Consider the following 12,052-nt stretch of genomic DNA (forward strand, 5'->3'; position numbering starts at 1 on the left):
ATTAATATGGTATGCTTGTTATAATTAATGAAGCTATATTGATATATTTTTGTTAACTAAAGCCTATCAGATTTATTCAGCACATATAAAAAGTACCACATATAAAAACCTTCCTATATGAAGCTGGCCTAATAAATCACCATCAGTGACAGTAACTGTTTTTAGATCAAACTCCTGGAAAATTACAGATGTGCTAGCAAGCATAACAAACGTGTGTATTTAATAGATGCCATTTGATAATATTAATGACAATAAGTAACAGCATTCGGATATTTTACAGTTTGTGTTGCATGCTGTAATTTAGCCTCATAAAAATACTGTGATATGGGTGGTAAAGACGTCATCACCATTTTATAGATGAGGAAAACAGAGGCTTACAAGTTGAAGTCAAGACACAGAACTCATTCAAATCCACGACTAGTGACTCTGTTCCTCAGGATCTTTCAAGGCCTGGCCCCTTGTCAGCTCATTCAAATCCACAACTAGTGACTATAATTAGATCAGTTTTCCTTGGGTTTTTTTGTTGTTGTTGTTTTTTTTTTTAACGATACGATCTTGCTCCATCACCCAGGCTGGAGTGCAGTGATACAATCATGGTTCACTGCAGCCTTGATCTCCCGGGCTCAACTGATCTTTCTGACTCAGCCTCCCGAATAGCTGGGACCACAGGTGTGCCCCACCGTGCCTGGCTAATTTTTTTTTTTTTGTGGATACATGGTTTCTTCGTGTTGCCCAGGCTGGTCTGAATTCCGGGGCTCACGTGATTCTCCCCCTGCTTAGTTAGCTTCCCAAAGTGCTGGGATTACAGGCATGAGCCACTGCCCTCAGCTAGATTTCCTTAGTTTTCACCTGAGTCAAATACCGTCCTTTTTCGTTTGCCACTTTATCCCATCATGTAGAGCAGTTGCCTGACACATAGTGACTTTGCACAGATGTTGTTGAAATAAGATGCTCTGCCTGCCCTTCAGTTGGTATAATAGAGTAGGGAAGGATCAAGCCATGGTGCAATTGACACCCTCACTAGCACTTAGGAATTTGGAAGCAGATGGAGCGGTTTGAACCCTGGCCCTACCATCCACCAACCCTATGACTTGGGCAAGTCACCCAGCCTCTCAACCTGTTTTCTCACCTGTGAAAAGAAGATAATAATAATTCCTAGGCCAGGCGTGGTACCTCACACCTGTAATCCCAGCACTTTGGGAGGCCGAGGCGGGTGGATCACGAGGTCAGGAGTTCAAAACCAGCCTGGCCAAGATGGTGAAACCTCATCTCTACTAAAAATACAAATATTAGCTGGGCATGGTGGTGAGCACCTGTAATCCCAGCTATTCGAGAGGCTGAGGCAGGAGAATTGCTTGAACCTGGGAGGTGGAGGTTGCAGTGAGCTGAGATGGTGCCACTGCACTCCAGCCTGGGTGACAGAATGAGACTCCATCTCAAAATAATAATACTACTAATAATATATAATAATAATTTCTACCTCATTGAGGTAGGGACTAAATGAAAGAACACATGAGAGTTTCCAGACTCTGGCCTCACCCATGAGAAACTCTCAGTAAATGTCTTCTTAGAGACCATGCAGGATAGAATGTGATACCTGTGATGTGAGCTGCAGAGTGTCACTGAGAGTCAGAAAAGAGGGGATGGCCTCAAGTTGGGGTGGGGGTTAGGAAAGCTTTCCTAGAGAAGGCAACATCTGTGATGGACCCAAAAGAATGGGTTTGTTCTTACCTGAGGGACAGTGATGAGAGAATAAAACACCAGGTTGAGAGACTATATCTCACAAAGCTACAGAGGTGGGAACGTGTGAGAATGCCTTTTGTAGGAAAGAAAATCACCCAGTATAAGTGGACTATAATCTAATTTGGCAAGACAACAGGACAAGAGCGAGAAAGCTATAAGGCCGTAAATGCTTTTGACCGATAATGTATTTCAGCTTTTCCAAAAGTTTTCAAGTATAGAAAAAAGAACAGTACAGTGAACACCGATATAACCCCCTCTTATTTCTACAATTATTAACATTCTTTATTTGCTTTCTGTGTAGAAATCAACATATATTATTTTTTGCCATATCATTAAAAATTAATTGTAGCTAGCATGACTTCATTTTTTTGAGACAGAGCTTTGCTCTTGTCGCCCGGGTTGGAAAGCAGTGACACGATCTGGGGTCACTGCAATCTCTGCCTCCCAGGTTCAAGCAATTCTCCTGCCTCAGCCTCCTGAGTAGCAGGGTTTACAGGCACCCGCCACCTTGCCCAGCTCATTTTTGTATTTTTTAAAATTATACTTTAAGTTCTGGGATACATGTGCAGAACGTGCAGGTTTGCCACATAGGTATACGCTTGCTGTGTTGGCTTGCTGCACTCATCATCCCGTCATCTATATTAGTTATTTCTCCTAATACTATCCCTCTCCTGGCCCCCCACCCACCAACAGGCCCCAGTGTGTGATCTTCCCCTCCCTGTGTCCATGTGTTCCCAGTGTTGAACTCCCACCCATGAGTGATAACATGCAGTATTTGGTTTTCTGTTCCTGTGTCAGTTTGCTAAGAATGATGGTTTCCAGCTTCATCTGTGTTCCTGCAAAGGACATGAACTCATCCTTTTTTATGTCTGCATAGTATTCCATGGTGTATATGTGGCCCATTTTCTTTATCCAGTCTATCATTGATGGGCATTTAGATTGGTTCCAAGTCTTTGCTATTGTGAACAGTGCTGTAATAAACATACGTGTGCATGTGTCTTTATAGTAGAATGATTTATAATCCTTTGGGTATATACTCAGTAATGGGATTGCTGGGTCAAATGGTATTTCTGGTTCTAGATCCTCGAGGAATCACCACACTGTCTTCCCCAATGGTTGAACTAATTTACACTCCCACCAACAGTGTAAAAGCGTTCCTATTTCTCCACATCCTCTCCAGCATCTGTTGTTTCCGGACTTTGTAATGATTGCCATTCTAACTGGTATGAGATGGTATCTCATTGTGGTTTTGATTTGCATATCTCTAATGACCAGTGATGATGAGCATTTTTTCATATTTTTGTTGGCTGCATAAATGTCTTCTTTTGAGAAGTGTCTGTTCATATCCTTTGCCCACTTTTGAATGGGGTTGTTTGTTCTTTTCTTGTAAATTTGTTTAAGCTCCTTGTAGGTTTTAGATATTAGCCCTTTGTCAGATGGATAGATTGCAAAAATTTTCTCTCATTCTGTAGGTTACCTGTTCACTCTGATGATAGTTTCCCTTGCTGTGCAGAAGCTCTTTAGTTTTAATTAGATCCAGTTTGTCAATTTTGGTTTTTGTTGCCATTGCTTTTGGTGTTTTAGTCATGAAGTCCTTGCCCATGCCTATGTCCTGAATGCTATTGCCTAGGTTTTCTTCTAGGGTTTTTATGATTTTAGGTCTATGTTTAAGTCTTTAATCCATCATGAGTTAATTTTTATGTAAAGTGTAAGGAAGGGTTCCAGTTTCAGTTTTCTGCATATTAGCCAGTTTTCCCAACACCATTTATTAAATAGGGAATCCTTTCCCCATTGCTTGTTTTCGTCAGGTTTGTCAATGATCAGATGGTTGTAGATGTGTGGTGTTACTTCTGATGCCTCTGTTCTGTTCCATTTGTCTATATATATGTTTAGGTACCAGTACCATGCTGTTTTGGTTACTGTAGCCTTGTAGTATAGTGTGAAGTCAGGTAGCATGATGCCTCCAGCTTTGTTCTTTTTGCTTAGTATTGTCTTGGGTATACTGGTTCTTTTTTGGTTCCATATGAAATTTAAAGGAGTATTTTCTAATTCTGTGAAGAAAGTCAATGGTAGCTTGATGGGGATAGCATTGAATCTATAAATTACTTTGGGCAGTATGGCCATTTTCACAATATTGATTCTTCCTATCCATGAGAATGGAATGTTTTTCCATTTGTTTGTGTCCTCTCTTATTTCCTTGAGCAGTAGTTTGTAGTTCTCCTTGAAGACGTCCTTCACATCCTTGTAAGTTGTATTCCTAGGTATTTTATTCTCTTTGTAGCAATTGTGAATGGGATTTCACTCATGATTTGGCTCTCTCTTTGTCTGTTGTTGGTGTAAAGGAATGCTTGTGATTTTTGCACATTGATTTTGTGTCCTGAGACTTTACTGAAGTTGCTTATCAGCTTAAGGAGATTTTGGGCTGAGACAATGGGGTTTTCTTATTTATTTATTTATTTATTTATTTATTTATTTTGAGACGGAGTCTTGCTCTGTTGCCCAGGCTATAGTGCAGTAGCACAGTCTCGGCTCACTGCAAGCTCTACCTCCCGTGTGCACGCCATTCTCCTGTCACGATGGTGTTTTCTAAATCCACAATCATGTCATCTGCAAACAGAGACCATTTGACTTCCTCTCTTTTTATTTGAATACCCTTTATTTCTTCTTCTTGCCTGATTGCCGTGGCCAGAACTTTCAATACTATGTTGAATAGGAGTGATGAAAGAGGACATCCTTGTCTTGTGCCAGTTTTCAAAGGGAATGCTTCCAGCTTTTACCCATTCAGTATGATATTGGCTCTTGGTTTGTCATAAATAACTCTTATTATTTTGAAACACGTTCCATCAATATGTAGTTTATTGAGTTTTTAGCATGAAGTGGTGTTGAATTTTATCTAAGGCCTTTTCTGCATCTATTGAGATAATCCTGTGGTTTTTGTCATTGGTTCTATTTATGTGATGGATTATGTTTATTGATTTGTGTATGTTGAACCAGCCTTGCTTCTCAGGGATGAAGCCAATTTGATCGTGGTGGATAAGCTTTTTGATGTGCTGCCAGATTGGGTTTGCCAGTATTTTATTGAGGATTTTTGCGTTGATGTTCATCAGAAAGGTACGGAACGCTTCACAAATTTGCGTTTCATCCTTGCACAGGGGCCATGCTAATCTTCTCTGTGTCATTCCAATTGTAGTATATGTGTTGCTGAAGTAAGCACTAATTTTTGTATTTTTAGTAGAGACGGGGTTCACCATGTTGGCCAGGCTGGTCTCAAACTCCTGACCTCAGGAGATCCGCCCACCTCGGCCTCCCAAAGTACTGGGATTACAGGTGTGAGCCACCACACCTGGCCTATCATGACATTTTAACCCTCAATACTTTAGCATGCATCTCCAAACAATAAGGAAGCTTCTTTTTAAAAGTACAACACCTATTATCATACCAAACAAAATTAACAATAGTCCCCAAATATTACTTAATATCAGCCTAGAGTCAAACTTTCTAAATTCATTTCCCAGGTCTTTAGTGTTTTAACAGAATTTTAAACCATAATCCAGGCAAAAGGCTGTGTATTGTATTAAATACACAATCGTGTCATCTGCAAACGGACAATTTGACTTCCTCTTTGTTTATTTGAATACCCTTTTTTCTTTCTCTTGCCTGATTGCCCTGGCCAGAACTTTCAATACTATGTTGAATAGGGGTGACAATTTAGTCAAATTGTCTCTGCTTGCAGATGACATCATTGGGTATTGCATTGTTATGCCTCTTACATCTCTTTAAATCTAAAATTCCAACTATGATATTGAGACTTTTAGGCTTTGGAACATTGAAAAGATTATGGAGCTTTCCCCCAACTTAGATATCCCTATCTAACGTGAAAATAATTCAAAAATAGAAGCAACACTGAATTTCAAAGTAAACATAAGGAAGTCCAAATAAATTCAGATTTTTTTTCCTCTCACCAGGTTGGTGAGTTTGATACTAGTTTTGCAATTTCAGGTAATCACATATTTAAACTCAGCATATGCTTGCTTGCTTTGAATAAATAACCCAGCCCTGGACTCACAGAATTCAATAGAGATACAGTGGCTCATTGTTTTCTGTTGAGCTGAATGTCTAGTATGTCTAAACTTCACAGATATGAAACCACATTCTTTTTTTTTTTTTTTTTTTTCTGAGACAGAGTCTCACTCTGTTGCCCAGGTTGGAGTTCCGTGGCGCAATCTCGGCTCACTGCAACCTCCACCTCCCAGATTCAAGCAATTCTCCTGCCATCGCCTCCTGAGTAGCTGGGATTATAGGTGTGTGCCACCACACTGGGCTAGTTTTTGTATTTTTGGTAGAGATGGGGTTTCACCATGTTGGTCTGGCTGGTCTCGAACTCCTGACCTCATGATCCACCCACTTCAGCCTCCCAAAGTGCTAGGATTACAGGTGTGAGCCACTGTGCCCGGCCTGGAACCCCTTTCTTAATAATGCTGTGTAGACCCACGGAAGTGATTTTTGACTTCATTGTATTTAGAGGTTTTTTGAACACTAGGTTCCAACCTTGGTGGAATTTCATAGAGAATTTCATAATTTTTCTTTAAGGAAAAACATCAGATAGGATTGTGGGGAGAACCATAGTATGAAAACCCATATCCTGCAATGAGAAACTCTTACCTGGAAGCGGGAAGGGAGTAGAACGCAGAGCGTGCAGGGCGTTGCCAGGCCTTCTGTAACCAGGAGTGCCCTGCATAGGCCATGGGATAGTTGGGCACCTTCTTTTTGGCCCTGCCTGTATCCCGGAAACCTGTGGCCAAGCAAGTGCCTGGAATTGCTGCAGGCATTGCAGTGGGAGTGAAATGCCCACCAGCTGGGGCTACATCTTCTACAACTCAGGGAATATAACTTGGTATTCATTGGAACTCCACTGAAGAGAGGTCGGGTGCTTTGGGAGTGCTTTCTTGCAAATCTGTGCCCTCTAATCGCCTTTTCCTAATGTTCTTTCCTCGTTCTGTTTTGGAGGTGGGGCTCCTCCAAGGATCATTTCTTTTCCACCTCACCTTCAGGTGCACAGTGTATGATGCTTTAATTTATTTCATTTCACCTTGTTGTGGAACTCAGCCCATTCCACCTCTGCTGTGAGAAAAGCATTTCCATCTCTGTTTCAACTTTCATGTGGTTCTGTTGACCCACTTGGAAGAGCTCCAGTGTAGTGCCTGCTTGTTTTTTTCTATCTGTCCTTAATTTGGTTTGCCTTTTATTGTATTCCAACTGAATGGATTCTTTCTTTTAAGGGAAAGGAACCTGAGAAAAACAATACTTGTAATGGCGACTGCTTGTTAAGGGTAATTGCTGTTTCATGTTAATTTGCATGTTAAAATGAGAATATAAGGAATTGCTAAATTCACCAACCTGTTCTATCCCAAGGCTAGTCCTTTTAAGTATATTTGTTGCTTAAATAAAGATGGAGCTGTGCAGAATGGAAATGTCCAAATATACAGTTTTTTGGTGCATGTATATATATAGAGAGAGCATTTAAAATTTTTATTTCCATCAGCAAGAGACATTATACAATACATGGAAATTATAGAAAAGCAGAAAGAAGAAACCCGGAGACAACTAGCATTAACATTCTGTGAAATTATGTCTAGTCATTTCAGTCTACATGTTATATACTCTTTAAATGGGCATAGTTTCACTGTAACTGTCTAGAAGTTTTTGCTACTCCAAAGAATGTTCTGTGGATCGGCAGCATTGTTATCTCTTGGGGACTTGTTAGAAATGCAGAATCTTGGGCTCCGCTGCAGACATACTGAATCGTAATTTGTATTGATTGCTATTACATATACATTAAAATTTGGAAACACTGTTCTACAAATGGGGTCCCCAACCCCCAGACTTTGGAGTGGTAGCGTTCCGTGGTCTGTTAGGAACAGGGCTGTACAGCAGGAGGTGAGTGGCAGGTGAGCAAGGAAAGCTTCATCTGTATTTGCAGCTGCTCCTTATCTGTTGCATTACTGCCTGAGCTCTGCCTCCTGTCAGATCAGCAGCAGCATTAGATTCTCATAGGAGCACAAGCGCTTTAGTGACCTGCACATGCATGCAAGGGATCTAGGTTGCCCACTCCTTATGAGAATCTAATGCCTGATGATCTGTTACTGTCTCCCACCACCCCCAGATGGGACTGTCTAGTTGCAGGAAAGCAAGCTCAGGGTTCCCACTGATTCTACATTACAGTGAGTTGTATAGTTATTTCATTATGTATTACAATGTAATAATAGAAATAAAATTCACAATAAACGTCATGTGTTTGAATCATCCCAAACCCCTCCAACCTCCCGTCGCCCCACTGGGGAAAAATTGTCTTCCACGAAACCAGTTCCTGGTGCAAAAAGGTTGGGGACTGCTACTCTAGAACATACTATACCCAGGGCAGCATGTAGAGAGAACACAAAGTAGAGAGGGTGCAAAGGGGCTCAGACCTGTATTCTCTTCTCCATTTTCTGTCAGTCTTGCCTAAAATAATTTTCGTTAGTACATGATAAAGATAAAAATGAGGTCAATTTCTTTTTCTTTTTTTTTTTTTTTGAGACAAAATCTTACCCTGATGCCCAGGCTGGAGTGTAGTGGTGTGATCTCGGCTCACTGCAACCTCCGCCTCCCGGGCTCAAGCGATTCTCCTGCCTCAGCCTCCTAAGTAGCTGGGATTACAGGTGCCCGCCACCACACCCAGCTAATTTTTATATTTTTAATAGACACGGGGTTTCACTGTGTTGGCCAGGCTGGTCTTGAACTCCTGACCTCGTGATCCACCCTCCTCGGCCTCCCAAAGTGCTGGGATTATAAACGTGAGCCACCGCACCCAGCTGAGGTCAAATTTTTTAACAAGGTACGACAGCCTTGTTGAGAAACCCGACTGTGCCATGCGCAATCATTTCATTCAGTAAAAACTGAGTGCCTCCTGCGTGCCAGGCACATGTGTGGCAGCCACGGGCCCTGCATTCAGGCTTGCATGTGCTGCAGTGGAAACACTCAGAGGCCGAGGAGGAGGGAGTGGTTGCTTCTGCAGGGATGGGGGCTGGAAGTTAGAAAGAAAGGTGGTCTTTGGGTGGAGTCTTGATGGATAAATCAGTCATCATAAGTTATGAATATTGCCAGGTCCTGGAGAGAGCACAAAGATGGATAAAATTTGTCTCATCCTTCAAGGACCTTATGCTTGGTTAAAGGACAGGAGGCAGTGTTTAAAACTAAATCATACGAAGCACCTTGGCATTAGAGTAGAACAGAAGACAAGGGTCTGACCATTAGTTTTTTACCTCCGTGACCTTTGACAAATTATTCCACGTTGGAACATCAGATTCTTCTGTAAAATAGGGATAAAATGATATAAACATCTTCATAAAGTCATAGTGTTTTCTTGGTTGGGTGCAGTGGCTCACTCCTGTAGTCCCAGCACTTTGGGAGGCCGAGGCAGGGAGATCATGCGGTCAGGAGATCGAGACCATCCTGGCAAACATGGTGAAACCCTGTCTCTACCAAAAATACAAAAACTTAGCCCAGTGTAGTGGTGGGTGCCTGTAATCCCAGCTACTCAGGAGGCTGAGGCAGGAGAATGGCATGAACCCAGGAGGGGGAGGTTGCAGTGAGCCAAGATCACGCACTGCACTCCAGCCTGGGTGGCAGAGCGAGACTCCGTCTCAAAACAAACAAACAAACAAAGAAAACAAAACAAAAAACAAAAATTAGCTGGGTGTGGTGGCACACCCCTGTAGTCCTAGCTACTTGGGAGGCTGAGGCAGGAGAATTGCTTGAACCTGGGAGGTGGAGGTTGCAGTGAGCCGAGAGGGTGCCACTGCACTCCAGCCTGGCGACAGAGCAAGACTCCATCTAAAAAAAAAATTATAGTGATTTTTTTTCTTTTTTTTTAAACGTAGAGAGATAGGGTCTTGCCCTGTCTCCTAGGCCAGAGTGCGGTGGTGCAATTGTAGCCCATTGCAGCCTAGAACTCCTGGCCTCAAAGGATCCCCCTACCTCAGCCTCCTAGAGTGTTGGGATTACAGCGAGAACCATGGTGTGGGACCTGTAGTGCTTTTTAAAGTGAGATAACGTAGCAAAGCACCGGCTTGCAGTGGGTGTGGAATCAATGCTGTGTGGCAAAGATATTTAAAAAGTGCCAAGTGAACACCATAGATGGAAAATTGAGGAATAACAGAAAAGAGAGAGTGTTTTGACTTGGAGAGTGCGAGCCCGTGTGGCCTGTGTGGCCTTGAGGATGCTGATGAGGCAGAGAAGGTATGAAGAATGGGCCAGTGGGAAGAGAAGCAAAATATGAAGCTGCAGTTTTGAGACTGGATAGACCAAGAAAAGAGATAAGAGAAACAAGGGGTTGGGTTTGTTGGGGTGATGTCTGTCTTAGACATGTCAGGTTTCAGGGACTGCTGAAGGCTGTAGGCCTGGGATGCATGTGTCAGACACTGCCCTTGATGCAGGTTCAGCCAGGGGTGGGTGAGGAATGAGGTCCTTGGCCCTCTCTGGGCAGGGTGTTTGGTCGGTGTAAATCTGGAAAAGGGAATCTTTCTGGCTTGTTGGAAAAGTCCACACCTGCACAGGGTTTCTCACCAGGACGGGAAACACAGGCAGAATGTTTTAAATCTTGAAGACCTACCTCTTCTTCAGACTGGGTAGAGGAGAACTGAACTTTTCTGTGTAATTTTACCCACTGTCATCCTCTTCCATAGGTCTCTTTTTTTTCTTCTCAATGTTCTTCCTCCCAACTGAGAACCATTAATTGCTTCAGAAAAGAAATAGAATTGGAATTTTTTTTTTTTTTGAGAAATGGACTAAATGCTCTAACACTGGAGAACTATATTCCTATTTGTGTCAGTTTTTCAACCGTTAGCTCCTTTATGATCTCTTTATACAGGGTGGATATAGCCAACAAGTAACTGTGGTTACTGGTTTTTATAGGTTATGACTAGTCTGCTGTATAAGATGTTAACATTTTGCCCAATCTGCCTTATCTCCATCTCTTCTGTTTTTTTGTGTCTGTGTCTCTTTATACACACACACTTAAAACATGTTTGCTGAACCATCTGAGTTACTTGTAGAGATTATGACCCTTTATCCCTAAATACTTCAACATGTATTTCTCAAGTACAAGGATATTTTCCCACGTAGCTTATAATAAGATGATCACCAGTAAATATTATCTGATATATAGATAAGAGTTGAATACATGTTCAGGTTTCACCTGTTATCCTAATAATGTCTTTTATACTCCCCGCCCCATCCAGGATTAATCGACAGAGTCATTCATTGCATTTTGTCTCTTTAGTTTCCTTTAATCTAAAATAGTCACCTTGTTTTGTTTTTGTGGTTCATGGCATTGGTGTCTTGAAAGATACCTTTGTTTTGTAGAATGTATCACAATCTGGTTTTGTGTGGTTGTTACCTTATGATTAGATACAGATTAAGCATGTTTGACAAAAATGCTACATAGTGACTGTGGCGATACCTACTATTCCATTGTCCTGGAATTGATTATGCCAAGCACCACTTGGATGCGCTGGTCGGCCAGAACTCTTCATTTTTAAAGATGCCTTTTCTCTTGGGTAATCTGTGGGGTGATATTCTGAGACTGTGTGTGAGTGTTCTGTCCTACAACTACCCTTTCTAGAATGGTTTTAGCATCTATTAATGATTGTTGACTGAATCAGTGATTGCATTGGTAGTTGCAAAGTGGGATTTTCTTCTACTCTTCCTTTGATATTTATTAGCTGGCATCCTTTATAAAGAAGAGTTCCCCCTGTTATTTTTTCAATGCATATTTGTGGGTTTGTGACTTCTTTTTTAATCCAATGTGTTATAGTTCATCAACATCATTCTTTTTTTTTTTTTTTTTTTGAGAAAGGGTTTCACTCTGTTGCCCAGGCTGGAGTACAGTGGTGTGATCTCAGCTCACTGTAACCTCCACCTCCCAGGTTCAAGAGATTCTCCCATCTCAGCCTCTCAAGTAGCTGGGACTACAGGCACGTGCCACCATGCCTGGCTAATTTTCGTATTTTTTTTGTAGAGATGGGGTTTCACCATGTTGGCCAGGCTGATCTCAAATACCTGACTTCAAGTGATCTGCCCGCCTTGGCCTCCCAAAGTGCTAAGATGACAGGCATGAACTGGCATGCCTGGCCAACATCTTTTTTTGTTCAAACTGCCCCACCCTCCTATGTCCTTTTGTCATGTCTGCATTAGCATTTGAGCACTCCTTTGCTTTTTGGCATGGTAAGATGTTCTGGACTTACGCTGTACTTTCTTTGCCCAGACCCAG

General features: G+C 41.9%; 1 protein-coding gene and 1 non-coding gene across 7 annotated transcripts in view; one reads left to right on the top strand and one right to left on the bottom strand.

Moving 5' to 3' along the window:
- The window catches only part of APBB2 (amyloid beta precursor protein binding family B member 2), a 410,008-nt gene that overhangs the window by 101,841 nt on the left and 296,115 nt on the right, over window positions 1–12,052 (top strand). The window lies entirely within an intron of this gene.
- On the bottom strand, window positions 4,851–4,957 carry LOC126955769 (U6 spliceosomal RNA). The gene has a single exon (XR_007726069.1). It is a non-coding gene; the product is annotated as a U6 spliceosomal RNA (small nuclear RNA).

This window comes from Macaca thibetana, chromosome 5 (genome assembly GCF_024542745.1).
Source record: "Macaca thibetana thibetana isolate TM-01 chromosome 5, ASM2454274v1, whole genome shotgun sequence".
Taxonomy (NCBI): Eukaryota; Metazoa; Chordata; class Mammalia; order Primates; family Cercopithecidae; genus Macaca; species Macaca thibetana.